Source organism: Leiobunum rupestre, chromosome 1 (assembly GCF_980474605.1).
Source record: "Leiobunum rupestre chromosome 1, qqLeiRupe1.1.hap1, whole genome shotgun sequence".
NCBI lineage: Eukaryota > Metazoa > Arthropoda > Arachnida > Opiliones > Sclerosomatidae > Leiobunum > Leiobunum rupestre.
This window is the reverse complement of record NC_143384.1, coordinates 94,151,617-94,172,030: the sequence shown is the minus strand read 5'-3', so window position 1 is coordinate 94,172,030 and position 20,414 is coordinate 94,151,617. Positions and strand designations below refer to the sequence as shown.

General features: G+C 31.4%; 1 long non-coding RNA gene across 1 annotated transcript; it reads left to right on the top strand.

Annotated features, from left to right (window-relative positions):
• The first annotated feature begins 1,048 nt into the window (after positions 1–1,048).
• LOC149968995 (uncharacterized) lies at positions 1,049–18,903 on the top strand. The gene is made up of 3 exons (XR_016472749.1): positions 1,049–1,279; positions 14,602–15,487; positions 17,265–18,903. It is a non-coding gene; the product is annotated as an uncharacterized LOC149968995 (long non-coding RNA).
• Positions 18,904–20,414: the final 1,511 nt, after the last annotated feature.

Below are 20,414 nucleotides of genomic sequence, written 5' to 3'. Positions count from 1 at the left end.
TTAAGGCGAGGAAGCGTCTCGCGCGTATCCAAAATTCCAAATTTCCAAAATCCTATACGGTGCCTCCCAGCTGGAACTTTGTAATTAATTCAACCAAGTAATTTAAACTTCAAAATAAAATTTAATAACTTTTATATTTCATTAAATCTCCTAGTTATGTTATATATTAAATCTCCTAGTTATGTTATATATTAAATCTCCTAGTTATGTTATATATTAAATCTCCTAGTTATGTTATATATTAAATCTCCTAGTTATGTTATATATTAAATCTCCTAGTTATGTTATATATTAAATCTCCTAGTTATGTTATATATTAAATCTCCTAGTTATGTTATATATTAAATCTCCTAGTTATGTTATATATTAAATCTCCTTGTTGGGTTAAATACTAAATCTCCTTATGTAATATAGTAAATTTAACCTAATATACAGGGTCTTTTTTTTTGCTCGGAAAAGTGTTTTTTTTTTCAAAAACTATTTATAGTACCGATTTCAAATTTGGAAGGTCAATTCTCTATACCGGGGGACATCAGTTTGAGAAATTTGAGCGTTTTCGGTAATGTTTTTCACCAATTTTGAAAAATTATTTTTCGACCACTAGGTGCGAGATAAAAAATTTCTATTATAAAGTTGTAGGCCGTCATCGAAAACCCTTAAAAATTGTTCACTCGACGAAAAACAATTTATTTATCAGTGAAAATTCGAGCTTGAAAAATTTACAAGTTGGTGAAGTCAAATTACGATTGTTTGAAACGATAATTGAAACCGAATTACCTAATCCAGTTGAAACTTTGGTTAAAAAAACGACCGGATTTAAAAAACACGAGGCTATAGGTCAATCCTAAACATGCATTGGGTATTTAAAGGAAAACTTTGGGAGATTATTATCAGTGTTTGATAATATTTCGAACAATGCCTCGTTATTCAGTAGCTGAGCGTACCGAGATAGTTGCCATTTACTATGGAGAAGCAGCGCAAAACCTTAGAAGAGTGACTGAAATCTTCGCAGAAAGACATCCAAATGGAGCACCATCTGTAAGAGCTATTCCAAGTGCCAAAAATTGACCCCTTATCCGCGATTAATTCAATGGGGCTTATTGCTGGGAGCAGCGTTGCCAGGCAGAAATGATATTGCAAAGACAACAGAGTGTATTAAAACAGAAGTCTCGTAGCCTTCTTCAATGCAACTGGAATATTTAATATTCTTTGGTTTGTTTTAATTGTGTCAGTAATGGCTTGAATTTACGCGTATACAGATTATTTTGACCACTATGAGGTAAGTTAAATTATTTTTTTTGAATGCTTGCATTTTTGCCGTTTTATTTCCATCGAAGGGCTTTAATTAGAAAACGAAATATGATATCGCAATATAATTTTTGAAAACCAAGGCTTAATAATCAGTTTTTTAACCAATGAAGTGAAAACAGATAATTTTATGTAGAGTGGAACCGGCGACGAACTAAGAAATATTGAATATTTTTAATACTTTTGGTTATTTAATAAAAAAATTTTATTGCTGAAAATGAAAGAGCACCCATTAGTTATAATAATAATAGTAATGTAAAACTATCTGAGAAATAATATTATTTGTTCTCTTTGCCATAAGGCTAGCTCTTTTTGTATAGTTACAACTGTATTTTACGTTAATGGTTTCAATTTGTGGGGCCGGTCTAAGCAAATACTAAGTTTTAAAATAAATATTTAAATATATAAACTTGTAAAAATTTGTCTTGAAAGTTCAAAAATTTGTCTTGAAAGTTCAAAAATTTGTCACGAAAGTTCAAAAATTTGTCACGAAAGTTCAAAAAGTTGTCACGGAAGTTTAAAAAGTTGTCACGGAAGTTGTTTTGATACATACATAAATATGTGTTGATACATACATAAATGTGTGTTGATACATACATAAATGTGTTGATACTAACATAAATGTGTGTTGATACATACATAAATGTGTTGATACATACATGTGTGTTGATACATACATGTGTGTTGATACATACATGTGTGTTGATACATACATGTGTGTTGATACATACATATATGTGTGTTGATACATACATATATGTGTGTTGATACATACATATGTGTGTTGATACACACTTATATGTGTGTTGATACACACTTATATATGTGTTGATACACACTTATATATGTGTTGATACACACTTATATATGTGTTGATACACACTTATATATGTGTTGATACACACTTATATATGTGTTGATACACACTTATATATGTGTTGATACACACTTATATATGTGTTGATACACACTTATATATGTGTTGATACACACTTATATATGTGTTGATACACACTTATATATGTGTTGATACACACTTATATATGTGTTGATACACACTTATATATGTGTTGATACACACTTATATATGTGTTGATACACACTTATATGTGTGTTGATACACACTTATATGTGTGTTGATACATACATATATGTGTGTTGATACATACATATATGTGTGTTGATACATACATATATGTGTGTTGATACATACATATATGTGTGTTGATACATACATATATGTGTGTTGATACATACATATATGTGTGTTGATACACACTTATATATGTGTTGATACACACTTATATATGTGTTGATACACACTTATATATGTGTTGATACACACTTATATATGTGTTGATACACACTTATATATGTGTTGATACACACTTATATATGTGTTGATACACACTTATATATGTGTTGATACACACTTATATATGTGTTGATACACACTTATATGTGTGTTGATGCGTACATATATGTGTTGATGCGTACATATATGTGTGTTGATGCGTACATATATGTGTGTTGATGCGTACATATATGTGTGTTGATGCGTACATATATGTGTGTTGATGCGTACATATATATGTGTTGATGCGTACATATATATGTGTTGATGCGTATATATATATGTGTTGATGCGTACATATATATATATGTGTGTTGATGCGTACATATATATATATGTGTGTTGATGCGTACATATATATATATATGTGTGTTGATGCGTACATATATATATATATATATATATATATATGTGTGTGTTGATGCGTACATATATATATATATGTTGATGCGTACATATATATATATATATATATATATGTTGATGCGTACATATATATATATATATATATGTATGTTGATGCGTACATATATATATATATATATATATGTGTGTTGATGCGTACATATATATATATATATATATGTGTGTTGATGCGTACATATATATATATATATGTGTTGATACGTACATATATATATATATATATATATATGTGTTGATACGTACATATATATAAGCGTTGATACGTACATATATATACGCGTTGATACGTACATATATACGCGTTGATACGTACATATATATGCGTTGATACGTACATATATATATACGCGTTGATACGTACATATATATATACGCGTTGATACGTACATATATATACGCGTTGATACTTACATATATATATACGCGTTGATACGTACATATATATATATACGCGTTGATACGTACATATATATACGCGTTGATACTTACATATATATATACGCGTTGATACTTACATATATATATATGTGTTGATACGTACATATATATACGCGTTGATGCGTACATATATATACGCGTTGATACGTACATATATACGCGTTGATACGTACATATATATACGCGTTGATACGTACATATATATACGCGTTGATACGTACATATATATACGCGTTGATACGTACATATATATACGCGTTGATACGTACATATATGTACGCGTTGATACGTACATATATGTACGCGTTGATACGTACATATATGTACGCGTTGATACGTACATATATGTACGCGTTGATACGTACATATATGTATGCGTTGATACGTACATATATGTACGCGTTGATACGTACATATATGTACGCGTTGATACGTACATATATGTACGCGTTGATACGTACATATATGTACGCGTTGATACGTACATATATGTACGCGTTGATACGTACATATATGTACGCGTTGATACGTACATATATATACGCGTTGATACGTACATATATGTACGCGTTGATATTCCCAATCAGTTAAAACTGTTTTACAAAGGAGTCCTAAATTAAATTAAAATAAATACTAAAATAAATAAATAATAAAATAATTATTGTCAACAAATTCAAGAGTCAATTAGAGATACTGTCTCTTTACATTTAGTTTTAAATGAAGAGAGCGACAAATTCATTGTCATCTCATTATCTAAGCTATTCCATAATTTTACACCTATTACTTTTAAATTCTGCTCACTAAATATATTTTGTTTATAAGCGACCGAAAAAACAAAATATATTATTATTTATGATTATGCATATATATGTACGTATCAACGCGTACATATATGTACGCGTTTATACGTACATATATGTACGCGTTGATACGTACATATATATGCATAATCATAAATAATAATATATTTTGTTTTTTCGGTCGCTTATAAACAAAATATATTTAGTGAGCAGAATTTAAAAGTAATAGGTGTAAAATTATGGAATAGCTTAGATAATGAGATGACAATGAATTTGTCGCTCTCTTCATTTAAAACTAAATGTAAAGAGACAGTATCTCTAATTGACTCTTGAATTTGTTGACAATAATTATTTTATTATTTATTTATTTTAGTATTTATTTTAATTTAATTTAGGACTCCTTTGTAAAACAGTTTTAACTGATTGGGAATATCCGAATAAAGCTTTTTATTATTATTATTATTATTATTATTAATATATGTATATATATGTGTATGTTTAAACACCCATATATATGCATGTATAAATACGTGTTTATATATATATACATATAAGTAAATTAGATTCAGTAACTGATCAGCTCTTATTTTAAATCAAAAAGTAGACTATAATTGATCACCTTAAACTGTACTATACACGCTTAACCAGAAATCAAAATTTGTTTAATCCTATTGATAAATATAATACTACCATTTTTAGTAAAGATAATGATTTGTTTATGAAGTGGAAGCTCTTAAATACGAGTATAATTCTATCTAATATGTAATTTGAATGAGAAAATTTTATGCAAATTTTTATTTTATTTAAGTAGTTATTATGGCTAATGAGATATACCTGGTATTGAGGGGATTTGTAAGGAACTAATTTTTCTACCTTGGGCATTACAGATTTATATTCAAAATTGTAAGTCATAACTGATGTAAGTAAAACTAGTTTCTAATAGGTTAATGATGAGTAATTAATCACGAGAGCGAGTGCTTCGTAAAAACAAAAGGGCTAAACAACAGATAATTAAAAATGGGTTTAGTACAATTGGAAAATATCTAAGTAATAATGGTTATCAAGTGATGAGCTAATACTTTGTGACCTTAATGCTGTATTACTAGTGGTCAGGTAGGAGGGTAGAAGCAAGCCCTTAATGGATCGCATGTTGACAGCTCTCTACACTACTGTTATTTTATTTTGTAAATATATCTAAGTTAGTTGAAATACAACAGAATCTACAGCTCTGATTTTCAAACTCTCTGCCCTTTTGAAAAGTCTTAATTCTTAAGTCAAATTCTTTATGCTCAAAAATTAATAACTAAACAAAAGTATCATCTAATCACTTTGGTCGTCGTGTATCTTGACTTAAGGAAGCGAGTTGTAATATTATTTAATCAAACTTCCTTTAAAAAGTTTTAAATCTAAAACAATTAAATTTATAACTTTGACTTCTCATAATTTAAAAAAAAAATACTTGGTTTTCCCATGTACCTAGTTTAAATTTAAATAATTCTTTTATAAAATGAAGAGACACGCATGGATTTTGTTTAACAATTTTAATTTGGTTGTAAAGGGACCTAATAACTGAGCTTTCAGCCCGTAGGCCTTCGTCAGAGTAAATGAGGTAAGAGCCACAAGATTGAAAATGTAAATACATCAAAGAAAACAAAAATATAAAAAGCCATGTATTTTCACTTTTTTTATTTTTAAATTGATATTTCTTATCTATAACCCCTCAACATTTTGCATCTTCAAACCCCTTATTCAAATTCATTAATTCTTTTTTATTATTATTAATATATACAACTTCAACAAGCCTACGTTTAAAAATATTGCCTTCTTTATACAAAACAGTGGGGTCATCAAAATTTACCACACAATCATTATTTGATTTCCAAACATGAACCACAGGACCATTTTCCTTGTCACCTTATGGCCATAAAAATGCTTGTTCAGAGGAGGCTTTGTTTCACTAATATATTCAACCCCACACTTGCAAGAAACATTATACACCGCGGCATTCATATCAAGAACATCAAAATTGTTTTTTTGACAATTTTTTGAACCATGTGGATTAAATATTCTTTTTAAATTCATAAAACCCTTATTAACTGAAGTGATACCATTCTTTTTTAACAGACGCGACACTTTTTCACTGGTACCTTTGAAATATGGTTAAACCAGGACATTTCTATTTTCTTTAACATCACTAATAATTTTTAACAAAATTTTCATCTAGAATGTTATTTACAACCTTTGGGGAATAGCCTGAATCAACCAACTGTTTTTTAATAATATTTTTGTCACTAACAGGATTATCCGATATAAATTCAATCCTATGTTTTAAGGCTGTAACAACACCAATTTCAGTTTGTTTAGGGTGATGCGAGTCAAAATGTAAAAAACGATTACTATGAGTAGGTTTTTGATATAAACTAAACACTAAACTTTTACTTTTGAAATGTCTTTTCCAAGGGTAAATTTAATATCTTGATCCAGTGAATTTATGTAATTGAGAAAATAATCAATATCACCCCTATATTGTTTCTAAAAATTATAAAAATTTCATCCACGTAACAAAACCATTTTTTAATATGCCTACTATTCCTTTGGTCACTACAAACCTTCTCTTCAATAAACTCCATATACTTATTCGCTAGAATGGAGATACAAGTATGTTGAGTTTTACTTAATTATAAAGTTAAAATTTTTGGTTTTGTTTCCATTGCAACTAGTAATATATTTAAAATTGCCTAGACCTCTCTGTAGTAGCTAGTCCAGGATTTCTGAGAGATATATTTTGTGCTGAACTTTGGCCTAAATACTAGAGAGTTTTAGTGATATTTTAATACATTGAAATGGTCTAGGTCATGTCAATTGGAGAACCTGACTATGAGGAATAGTTTGAAAGTCAGGTGTGTCCACCCTTTGAATTTCAATATGACTAGAATCAGCGCATCTTAACACCTAGTGTAATGTCTCTAATTCATAAAAACCCAGTTTTAATAGTTTTGTTCTAAGATTTCGTACCGTCATAAAACTTCACTCAACAGAAATTGTAACAGCTGGTGGCGTGGTTTGCTCATAACTTTGTTCTTATTGTTAAAACCAGTGGACAGTGGATACTCTTTTATTAAAGTTCTTTACTGGTCAATATTGTGCTAGCTAGCTTCTATTGAAAGCCCAATCATTTCAGCTAATGTAATGTTTTGCTCCCATTTATTTTATATGGCGATTTTTGTTTTGAGTCAATTTTTCTAAATAGAGAAAAGTTAATGTTTTTCTAATAATAATAATAATAATAATACACCAAAATTAGTTAGGAATTTGGCCGCAGTAATTTCAAAGTATTTTTTTATATTTAATTAATCTGTCACTTATGACGGCAACGTTTCCCGACATTTGGAAAACTGCAAGAGTAACGCCAATTCATAAAGGAGGAGATTTTGAAGATCCTGAAAATCTTCGACCAAGCCTCTCATTCAGTGGCGTAGATGAGAACTCAGAGCCCCCCCCCCCCCCGCAAAAATCTCTATGTGGCCCCCTTTTTATTTTTTTATGGTGAGGGGGGCGCCCTCCCGAAGCTCGAGGCCCCCCGCACCGCGGGCCCTGCGGACCATCAGCTACGCCTCTGCTCTCCTATAAAAACGTGTATAAATACTTGGAAGATACGAGTGTCCTGTATGTAAATCAATCAGGTTTCCGGACGGGCTACTCTGTAAATACAGCTATTTTTAATTTATATGAACAGATTATGCACCATCTAACAAATGGAGAGAATGTGATGGTTATTTTTGTAGACCTATCGAAGGTATTTGATACAGTGCAACACGATATAATCATAGATACTCTGAAAGAAAAGGGTGTTTCTGGTAATGTTTTAGAAGGGTTCATTTCTTATCTTAAGGACAGATCCCAAATAGTTGAAAATGATGGTACGGTTTAGAAGTCCCTGAAAGTCAAACATGTTGCCCCGCAAGGGAGTGTAATGGGCCCGCTTTTATTTAATGTGTATACATCTGACCTTCATTGTTATATAAAAAATGGTGTTCCAAACGAATATGCAGACTGTAGGGACCACCTATAGATGGCGATAGATTAATATATGACGTCACCATAAGTGACTAAAGGTAGTTTATATAGGGTTCCCTGGAGTAGGAAAAGAGGTAATCAAGTGAGACCACTCTTAGAAGCTAGACGTGCCCGTGCAAGAAACGAAGAACAGTAAAGGTGGAGGTATGAACTAATAAAGTGTTGAATAATAATTATATTGGCGTTTACCCTAAATTTAAATATAAGACGTGTAATCTCTCTGTAGTTTCATAATTTGCATTATTTGAAGGAGAGTTTATTACAGAAGATATCGCAATAGTAATTGCAGTTTTAAAATTAGACGAATTGGTAAAAAAGGCGAAGTTGACTTATATTGTTTAAATGAAAGCCTTAAATAGATAAAAACAAATGTGCTATTTTCGCCAAATAGAAAAATGAAAAAAGATGCCCTATGTGTTCGAACAATTTGAAATAATACGATAAAAAGAACGTATTCTTTCAAATATCTTGGCCTATGGATTGACGAGAATCGTACATGGGTCACGCATGTAGATTATCTAGCAAGTAAAGTAAAGTCAAGGTTATGGCTCTTAAGACCTTTACAGAATTCTGTTAGTGTTGATATTCTTAAACTGCTGAATGTAAGCTTAATTAAGTCCCTATTTGACTACGGTAGCCTCTTTTATAATCAAGCGACCAAAACTAACTTGCAAAAACTAAACTGTGTCCTAAATGCCGCCATAAAATTAATTGCAAATAAAACAAAATATTCATCTTTAACTGGGGGTAGTGAAATAGCCCAGATAAATAGCCTGAAGTTTAATTATTTCTATAGTCTTTATCAATTTATGTGTAAAGTGAAACAAGGAAATGTTCCACCATGTGTTGCCAAATGGTACCAAACTGAAATTAAGGGACCAATTACAACGGGTTGTTTAACGAATTTTTATGTAGAAACATGCTTTACCCTTAGGAGCAAGAGTGTAATAGCCACGACTATAAAATATTGGAATCAACTCCCCACTGATTTAAAATCAGCTCAATCCTTTAGTATCTTTAAAAGTCAAATATATCTATATATGCAGTGCTTAGAATTGTAAACTTATAATTTATTATTTATGTAATGTAACTTTATTTAACTAACTGGACCTGGACCCTTTTGTAAACAAGTTAAACTTAAAGGGGTTTCCAATAAAAAAAGCATTTTATTATTATTATTATTTTTATAACCTAGATGACGTACATAACACCCTGAGCACTCCAAAAACCTGCCCAACGTTTACGTAAAGTACACTAGATGTTTAGCTTTAGAAAATTAATTAAAACATGAGTAGTCTTGAAAATAATAGTTTAGAAATAAATATGAAAATTAAGGAATTATAAATTTTTAATGAAGTTTATATTGTTAGTTCAATATTGTTTGAATTTGGCATTGGGATGTCAAAAACTAAAGCCAAAAGATTGCATGTTAAGAAGAGATGCCCTCTTCAGCTCATGCCCTTGGACATATACTAACCGCATATTACTAACCCCTCCTAAAATAGGGCTTGCCTATTCTTCATCAATTAAGCTCTGTGATAACCACTAGCATTGTCATTAACTTATTGTCACCATATGAAACATACCAATTGTATTTTTAATTGTAAGAAACATAAGATTCATAGACATACGAATAGTACATAATAATACTAATATACATTTCTATTGAAATTTATCTTTAATATTAACATGTGCGGCTATTGCAAGAACTTGTTATAGTGTGCTCTAACAAGCGCTCACAATATAACAATTGTTATATTGTGAGCTCTTGTTAGAGCACACTATAACAATTTCAGTTAATTGTGAATTTTTAACCCCTGTCCCTAAAATGTTTTTCTGAGGATGGCCTACAAAGATGAGTATCAAAAGCAAATATAGCAACCCACATTTGAAAGCATCGCAAAAGAGCTCCATAGTGTTAAACTCTATACCATTAAATTTAACTACTTTGATCTGGGTTAAAACATAGAATTTATAAGAAAAAGATTCTCATCCTTCTGATTTAAATGTCTGCTGGAAAACCCAGAAGGATGTATGTTAGATGTTGTGGAAACTGAACATGAACTGGTAATTTTTTTGTCTTTTTTAATATTAATAAAGTAAATTACTGTTTTAATGCCTCAAACTATTTGTGGTTAAATTAAAATCATAATCCGGTACTCTGCTAAAAAAATTTAATTTAAGAAAGTGTTAATTAACAAGTAGGTAAATTAGCAGTTAATGGAAACTAGACTTGTGAATCATCTCACCTCCTTTTGGCAAAGTGATGTTTTTCAAGGAACACTAGAATGTTTCACCAATTCTTTCATTTTTTTAATTTTGCTTAAATTGATTTAGTAGTAGTATTTATAATAATAATACTAATTTTACGCTAAGGCACCCCCTTACCGAAAAATAAGTTGGTTTTATTAAGGTTTTAACCTGGTTTTCCTTAAATAAGAAGGTTATTATATAGTATTCACCTGGCACAACCTAACTTCATACTTTTTGAACTATTTGTTAATTGGTATTGAAATGGTATGAAGCTGAATTTTGATTTTTCCACAAAATCAACCTGGTTTATACCTAGAACTAAAATCATCCTTACCTAGCCAGATAAATCTTTAAATTTATTAGGTGGAACATTAATGGTTTTAACCTGGTTTAAAAACCATCCCATCAAGTTGATAGATTTCGACATGGTAATAACGTTTTTCAATTGGTTAATGATTTTAGGTCAGAAAATTACTGTATGAAACTAGTTTTTACGTAGTATTTGCACCTGGTAATTTAAAAATATTTTATGCCTGCTGATTGCAAGAAGGTATAAGCATATTGCAAATTAAAATTTTATTTTAAAAAATGCGTATATAATTAACTAAATTTAAAATGTTATTTAATAATAAATATTCCCAAATCGTATAATGTTAAAAAATAACTAATTTTCTAATAAAAAAAGCATGACATAATTAATTTATACATATACACTTGATTGATGGATTAAAATAAATTAAATTAATCTAGAGCCATATTAATTAATATTGCTCTAGCTTAATTTAATGAATTTTATTCAAAGTGTATGTATTAATTGCATTTTTATAGAAAATTAGTTTCTTAACATAAATACAATTTGGGAATATGAAAAATAAAATTTTAATTTATTAAAATTTTAATAATTATAATTATATGCATTTGATTTAAAGGAAGTTCATATTTTATTGATGGATAACTAAATACAATTAATTTGCTTCAATTAAATTGGCAGGCTCAACCAAAAACATTGTTCCCTCTTTTTCAGGAATTATAAAAAAACATGGTAAAAAATTCCAATTACCAGCAATATTGATTGCTTGTATTGTCAATTCGCTATCAATCTTTCTTATGTGATTTACAAAATATCTTTCCCTATTTGGACCATTTTGGAAAGGTGTTGACATTTTTAGTAGTTGGATTATTGCATAATATGCAATAACACATATGCAATTTGCACGACATGTACACTTGGGAATGTGTTTTACAAAATATTTAATTTTACCAAACACAATTTCATTTGGACTACTACACTTTACGTACATTGTGTTGCGTTTTTTGGATCTTACATATTGTTCGCTTTCAAGCACCACATTGTTAATTTTTAGTCGTTTGAAAACCTGAAAAATATTTATTTGATCCAAATGAGCAAGTAGTGCTTGGCGAACATAAAATGGTATATCATTAACAATTTTAGCTACACCTACAACTGAAACACATTCTTTAATTTGATCAGATAATTTGTGTCTTTTTCCTTTTGCTAACATCTTTTTGCAAAAATACTGGGAATCTGAGCCAATAGTTAATGTTTCATACCAAATTGGTATGCTGACAAAAGCAGATACAGAACATGCAATCTGCTTGTGGATAGACTGCGTTCCATGAAACATTTTGCTTAATTTTCCATTTAAATTCTCAAATTGGAAACATGAAGTTTCTAAAAGTGGACCTAAGGTAGAATATGTTTCGGACAAATGAAGCAGCCCATGAATGTTGGCTGACATATGTCGTCTACCATATAGCTGTTCAAAGTCTGAAACATATTCTATCAGTAGTGATTTGGCTATTTGCAATTCATCGATTGAGGCTCCGGACTTCCATAAAATATACATTGAAAACACTAGAAGTAAATGATGATTAAAATAAACTGGTGGCCATACATCGTGCAAGACAGGCACAGAATAGTATAACAAAAATAACATAAATTCGGAAGCTTTCCAGTATGGAATATCTTGGGTGAACCGAGGAAGACGTTGAACAAATGAAGGTGGATGAATGCAAAGCAATCTTTCGTCAATTAATGGCCTTATATTATGTAAAGAGTATGGTTGTGCAGAATACTGACTGTCTAGCAATAGTAAAAGAACTTTCTTGGTAACACCTAAAAATACAGCGTGCATGGCATCTACTGATGTTGATTTAATAATATCGGGAACCATTTTGTTTAAAATTGTGGGACCTTTAACCCCTAATAGAGACCTTCCCAAAACGTTTGTTTCTATACCCAAAGCTACAGTATCGTCATGAGTCCTTAGATTTGTAGCATGTTGATATGGATAAATGTGCACATGGGAGGTTTCTGTGATGAAATATGTTTCACCTTCTTGTGTACATGTAGAGCAACCAAATGCTCCATTATATTGAACCATATTTAATGCCATAGCTTTTGCTGGCAAGTCACAAGTTCCACATAGCACAAAACCTTGCATTATGAATGGTTCATTTTGATCTGGTGATCTGACTTCAAAACCATCAGAAAGCTTCTTGAAAGAATGGTGCATTGGTTTAAAAAAACTGTTAATAACTGGTTTTGTAACCCCAATCCATACACCTGCAACAATAACATTTTCTTGCCTAATTCTCTCCTTATAGGGGAGTTCATTGATAGCAAGGTATATTGGCCACATAGTTTTCTTTGAAGAGTTGAACAATTGAACCCCGTCTGTATTCCAAGTAAAGGAGATATTGTTTGGGTTTGAGAGTATTCCATTATTTACGTAATACTTTTGATATAAAGAACCATTGTAAATAGCAGAAATATTTCCATTGTCATCCTCCCGAAATCGATTCTGCAGCATATTATAAAAGTTTGGTCTTTCAAGCATTGCTCTAAGTTGATGTTGTATGGATAGGTCCATTTGATGACAAACATTGTAACAGGCCTAGTATGAAATTGGTATCAACCTGGTATATTACATGGTTATCAACCTGGTTTAGGTATAGTATAGGCCTGGAATGAACTGGGTATCAACCTGGTTTAGGTAGGGAATAGGCCTGGAATGAACTGGGTATCAACCTGGTTTTGGTAGGGTATAGGCCTGGAATAAACTGCGTATCAACCTGGTTTAGGTAGGGTATAGGCCTGGAATGAACTGGGTATAGGCCTGGAATAAACTGGGTATCAAACTAATTAATGATGAGTATAAGCCTAGTATAAATTTGGTATCAACCTGGTTTAAGACTAGTATTGACCTAGTTTAACTGGGTAGCGACCTTGTAATGTAAAGGTTATCAAATAGGTATTGACCTAGTTTTAAACCAAACTATTTTGTCAATATGGTATGAAGCTGGTTATGAAAGGTAGTATTTACATAGTATTATTATGGTACTTGAGACATATCCAAGGTTAAAACTAGGTACTAGCCTAGTACATATAAAGAGCTATTTAAACCAGCTTATTTTTTGGTAAGGGCCACCTTAGGCGTAAGTCATCGAGCGACTTTTAAAGCCGTTAATTCAGGTGGCCGGGTTCCAATGCGTAGGAGGGTGGTGGCAAGCCCTGAAAGCCACGCGAGCCAACAGCTCCCTACACTTAACTATTACCGATAACCTCAACAAGTTTTTATGGAAGGGGAAACCGAAGAGCTCGGGGAAAACCTCTTAAACCAGTGGGGAGAGAACTTGCAAACTCAACGCAGAAGGAGTTGTTCCGAGTTTTCACCCTGTTGCATTAAGTTGGCAAGAAAATACTTTTAAGTTTGTAATTAGTTGGTTTTTAGTAGTCTAGTTAGTGTAAAGTTGTTTTTAGGTATGGTTTTAGTTAATATTAGTTTGTTTGTCTCAAATACAACATTTTTTTGTACATGAATGATTTATTAAAAGAAGTTTTTTAGTACTTTTAATTCTGGGTGATAACATTAATCAAAATCACAAAGTGTTGCAAGATTTATGGGTGCTTAATATTATCAGAATATTTTTTATATCATATCAAACTGGAAGCCAATCCGCATATGTCCACCTGAGTAAAAGGTTCCGAGTCTGTCTCGATCTGCAATAGATACAATCTGAATTTGGTCATTATCTATGGAAATGTAAGCGTATTTTTTCACTGTGTTGCTTTTTTGTGTTCGGCATTTCTTGTGTTTTATGATGCATCCATCATAGATGCTCAGTCCCAATTTACCTTAAGCATTAATGTGCATAACTTATTTGTACCTAGAACGTATATATGTATAAGAACGTTGAACAAAAGGCATTGCTTGGGCCATGATTTAATCTCTCTCAGAATAACTCCGCCGTAAAATCCGTGTGCAGCCCGCGCTTGAACTAGAAACGGTTTTAACCTGTTGAGTGTGCTGCACCTGGTTTTTTGGGCGGAGTTATTAAATCATGGCACCAGGCGCCAATTTGATCGTTCAACGTTCTTATACATGTATACGTTCTTGGTTGTACTTAAAAATAGACAAAATTTCAATTATTCTTGACAATTGTACTCATTAATTCTGCTATAGCTATAATTTATTTTTCTCACAGCTTTTCTAACTTATGTAACTTTTCTCAGTGTAATTTTAATTTAATAACATCATTTGCAAATTATAATATCAAGAAATTATTATAATTTCCAAAAATGAATTAGCATTTTTATTTCTTTATCTCACAATAAAAATAAATAAAAAATTTTCTTCGAAAAATAATGATACATTTTTATCACTTTAGGCTTACTCATTATATCCTTGCAGAGAGCCATAGATTGTCAAAAGAATCCAACTCACAAGTTCTCAAGCTAATATCCCCAGAGAAGAACAATGTAGTTCCTTAACAGATGATTTATCTCCTGGATCACAAATTGTACAAGGTATTACTTCAATATTTCAAAACTGGGAACCTCGTATGGTGATATCTAGAATTATGGAATTAGTGTTACCAGTATTTGAGTGATAATTGCACACTTTTATTGGATATATTAAAACATAAGTTACCTTAGTTTTCTTCGTATTACAAGGAAATTATTGTCATTAAGTAAACGTGTGACTAGGTATACTTTCCAGTTTAAATGAAAATAACAAATTAGAATTACCTACAGTTGTAAGCGGTGACGTTTTTAGTTTCAATTAACAAAAGAATCCTATTATCATAATTTGTGACTTAAAGTTGTATTCATTTTTAAAACGTCATCAACACAACTTAATTTTAAGTACTTAATTTCCTGTTAAGTAAAGTGGTATTTTACATGTTTAAACAAGCTAGATCATGTTTCACCTGCAGTGAATTTCCCCAATACTTCTGAACGTGTTTTAAATGGTGAAAGTTCTTACAAAGTTGCACACCACTCACTTGCAAATTCAACTTCTATAGATCAGATTAATTCTTTTCACAGATGAGTTTTGAATGGAAAATAGACCTTTTCATAAATTCGCTATGATTGCCCAACTTGTTCTTGAAATTGTGCAGTCAAACCTATTAACGAATTCACTCGCTCTCTTTAGTGGGAGAGTAGGGGAAGCATTGTAGAAGTGAGGAAAAAACAGTAAACAAGAAGGCCACGTTAATTTATGGAAAGGCCTATTGTGTGAAATTTACCACAATGCATTTTACAGTTGGATATATTTTAATATATATATATGTGTGAGAGTTACAAAGCTACAAAACAGTTTTAGATTTTTCAACATTTGGATGAAGTTCTTTCCACCAGGGGCACTACAGTCTTTGAGCTTTTTATTGTTTTGAAAAAACATGTTTAGATTTATAAACATGGGTATTGGGTGGCTGAGTGGTTAGCACTTTCGCCTCTCAGCAAGGGGGGCCGGGTTCGATCCCAACTTGTGGCACTGGATGAAAACTCGAAACTACTCCTTCTGTGTTGAGTTTGCAAGTTCTCTCCTAACTGGTTTAAGGGGTTTTCCCCGAGTTCTTCGGTTTCCCATTCACATAAAAATTTGTCGAGGTTAACGGTAATAGTTAGTGTAAGGAGCTGTTGGCTCGCTTGGCATGAAGGGCTTGCCACCACCCTCCTACGCATTGTAACCTGGCCACCTGTTTAAAAGGCAATATAAGTCGCTAAATGACTTGGTGATTATTATTATATTATTCAGTAGCGGCCCTAACAAGTTTTGCGGGTGTTTGAGATCTTTTTGTATACAATCGCTTATTCGTGACAGCACGAGGTTAGGTGCGTTTTGGTCTTGTGTTCACAATTTACTGGTCCCTATCTATTGTTGAATTTCTGGTGCCCCCCTCCCCCCCTTGTTTGTAAAATCTACAAACAAGAATCATTCGCTCCATGATAAAGATCGCAATTATTTAAAACTTCAACCTACAGCTGCAGTAAGTTTTCTAATATTTTTATGGACTTAAATTGGCAAGTTTGAAATTTTTAGTGTGTAATTTCTCTTTAATGACCTACATAATATGGTATACTAAGTATACCTTGATGGGAATTAGTCTTGTGCAATTTATGTAACATTTTGGCCACAAAAATATTTAATTCTGAAGTGCTAGACACTTATTGTGTATTTAGAAAGAGAAATTGTCAAAGGTTTTCTCTTTCAGCTGGATTTTATAAGAATTTTACTCCACTCCATTTATTGCATAAATTAGGTTTATTAATGTAATTTTTTTTATCATGCTTACAGGTGTGCACAGATCCTAAAGAGTCTGACAAAGTATTTGTTTCAAATTTAATTTTTTGACTTCAATTGCAGGGGAAAATAAATTTTATTTTTAAAAAAGGTTTTTTTGTTAATATGCTATTGCTAAGCTTAAATTTTTGAAAGTCTTGGCTTCTGTTAAACCTTTAAGAAAATTATATATGTGTACACTTGGAATGTCTACACAAGGCCAGTGTAGGCCAGGTGCCTCTCATAGGAGGCATTATAATGAATTCCAGACTAATTTAAGATTAAGCATTGTCTTGAATAGAAGCAGTGCACTTACAAACTAATTTAGTCTTTTTTCATCCATAAAAAATCTTCAATTTTTGTAAATAGTCCAGCTATGTAAAGAGCATTACAAATGTTTCTAAAACTTTAGTGTGACTTCGAATTAGGGTATCTTAATTGCATTCCCTGGTAAGTTAATTTTGTTGAAAGTGTCTTACATTTTTTAACGCGACAGCAGCCAGTCAATGATTTCAGCCCCTGCCTGTTGGTCAAAATCCATTTCAACTGTATACATATATTTTTTAGTTTGACCATTTCATGTTTAATATGTAATAAAAAGGTGTATTTAACCACTGAACAGTTTAGCCTTGGTTAAGGCTTAGCGGATATGTAGTATAATCAGTGGGTACCATGATTAAGAACCTTAACATTTGTGAATAGGAATTAGTGTTATATTTATATTTATTATGTTACTCATATTGCACCCTGATACTTACCAACAACAAATGAAATGTTAGTTGAAAAATACTTAGGCATCTGAATAGGGATCGACGCTAGTACTTATCTGTGGCAGGGCTAGTCACAACCCTCTCACGTGGTTTAAAATTCCCGGTATCACTATTTAAAGGGCCTCAGGACTGTTGCAATGAAGGTTATAAAAATAGCTTAATTATTTTTATTCGTTTGCGTTATATTTTTGCTTTAAAGATTTGTCCATAGTTTCCCTTACCAAAAAATAAGTTGGCTAAAAACCACTTAGGACAACTTGTATTTCAACTTGGTTTTCAGTTTGTATTTGGGACAAATGCCTACTTAAAAATAACTTAAATCCTCTTTATTAATCAACTTATTTCCAACTAAACCAGAATCAACATTTACATTTAACTACTTAAAACCAACTTAAATCCTACTAGGGAAACATCTAAAAACCAACTTAAAAATATTATGTAATTTCCTGACTACTAAAACCCAACTAATTATAAACTTAGCAAAAGCAGCATTTTCCTACCAACTGAATAACAACTTATTACCCCTTTAATAGAAACTTGAAATATGCTGACAACTTGAGCCTCCTTAATACCAACTCAATATCAACTAATAATGTGTATACAAACTAAATACAAACTGAAATCCAACTTATTTTTTGGTAAGGGTTATCATGTTATGAAAAAAGCTTTTATTTATAAATTTAAATTGATGTTCTTTTAAGTGATTATATGTTGCATATGCCAATACTAGAATTTGGATTAATGTATATTTTTTAATCTGGTATGAAAAAAACCTACGGTGCTTTTTCTGAAGAAATATAACTTGTAGTGCTCACCTTATATTTATGTTATATAATTACACTGAAAGAAGCTCTTTCCTTAAAGAATTCATTACTTCCACACACTGTCTAACATTCTCGCTTAGTCAAAATTGTTAATGGTTTTTGAGTTATGGTAGTTAATGCTGTAGAGTATGAATCCAATTTTTGATTAATTTGTAAAAATACATTGTTTAAAGTGTCGGCACTATAACAACCTAGGAAACCTGCAGTTTCTAGTTGAAACTAAAATCACAACTATTTTCCCAAGTACTTATGTCATGTTTTGTAACTTGTTTCATCTATGCTATGAAGTATTTTTCCTTGAAGATTTGTGTCAAAAAGAAATGTTATGAAAATACTTGTAGCAGCTAGTAGTATAAGTTTTTGAACTTGGTTTTTGGTTCTTTATGTAATGAAAAATATATCTTTTGAATTTAGCGTCTCTGATAATTTTCTTGTATTTTTAAATTTGTAATAAAGCCTAAAGGCATGCACTGCTTGTGTTTTTCTTCAATAAATATGATAGTTCCAATAAATTTTAAACATAGTACAGTGGAAAATCCGGTAAAGATGTTACTTTGACATTGTATCGACACATTCCACCATCTGTAAAAACATTGAAGGTGAAACACTGAATATTAAGTGAAAGTAAGTAATAAGACTAATAACTTTTCTTTAGCTCTTTGCTGTATCGACTGGTATCACAAACATTTTATAATTTGTGTATAATAAAAGAGCTATTGACTGTGTAGCCACCAAACAATTTCAATGATTAATAATTTTTATGAATAAATGTCAAGTCTGACCTGTGGATCTATCCAAAGTTGCTACTCTCAAACTCCGTGAACGGAAAATGGCCGGTTGCTTACACAGAGGCGTGAACGTAGAACGATGCTATAGCGACATTCCACCCAATCGTTACCTGCTATAACTACCATCGTATTTCGTTGCTTTTAGTGTCAGGTGGTAACAAATTTAGTTCACAAAAGAACATCGAGTACTCGTTTTTTTTTACTCAAACTCGACCTCGAATAAGTAATTGGAGAATACTCGTTGATTACCGCGTACCTAAATATTGCATATTCGGGTACCCAATTACTCAAATAAACTGCTCTCTAAACACGTCGAGTATTTATTTTTCCCATCGTCGTTGCTTCAAAGTTCAAAGAGGGGTTTTTACAACTTTCTGGGGGGCAATAAACAAAGTTATGGAAACTTTGGTTCATTTAAATTAATGGAATATTTTTCAACATTGAAAGTTACTTCATACTCCTTTTAAATTTAATTTCATAATTACTTGAATAAAACCAGCTTCTAATCAAGTACTCGATAACCTGACTCATTAAAATTATTACTCAAGGTTTTTTTAAGTTACTCAACTCGAATAAGATAAATTTTCCCCTTTATCAAGTACTCGATTACTGGACTCGAATACTCGAAAAAAAATTAACACTTGATAACCGACTCAATTGCCTGAAACCACTAATCCAACAACCCTACAAATTGCTATGTGAAACTCCTAAATTCGGTTTTTAATGCGTTAATTTCGATATTTAATTGGCAATTAAAGGGGAATTTTTGGCATCACAAAATTC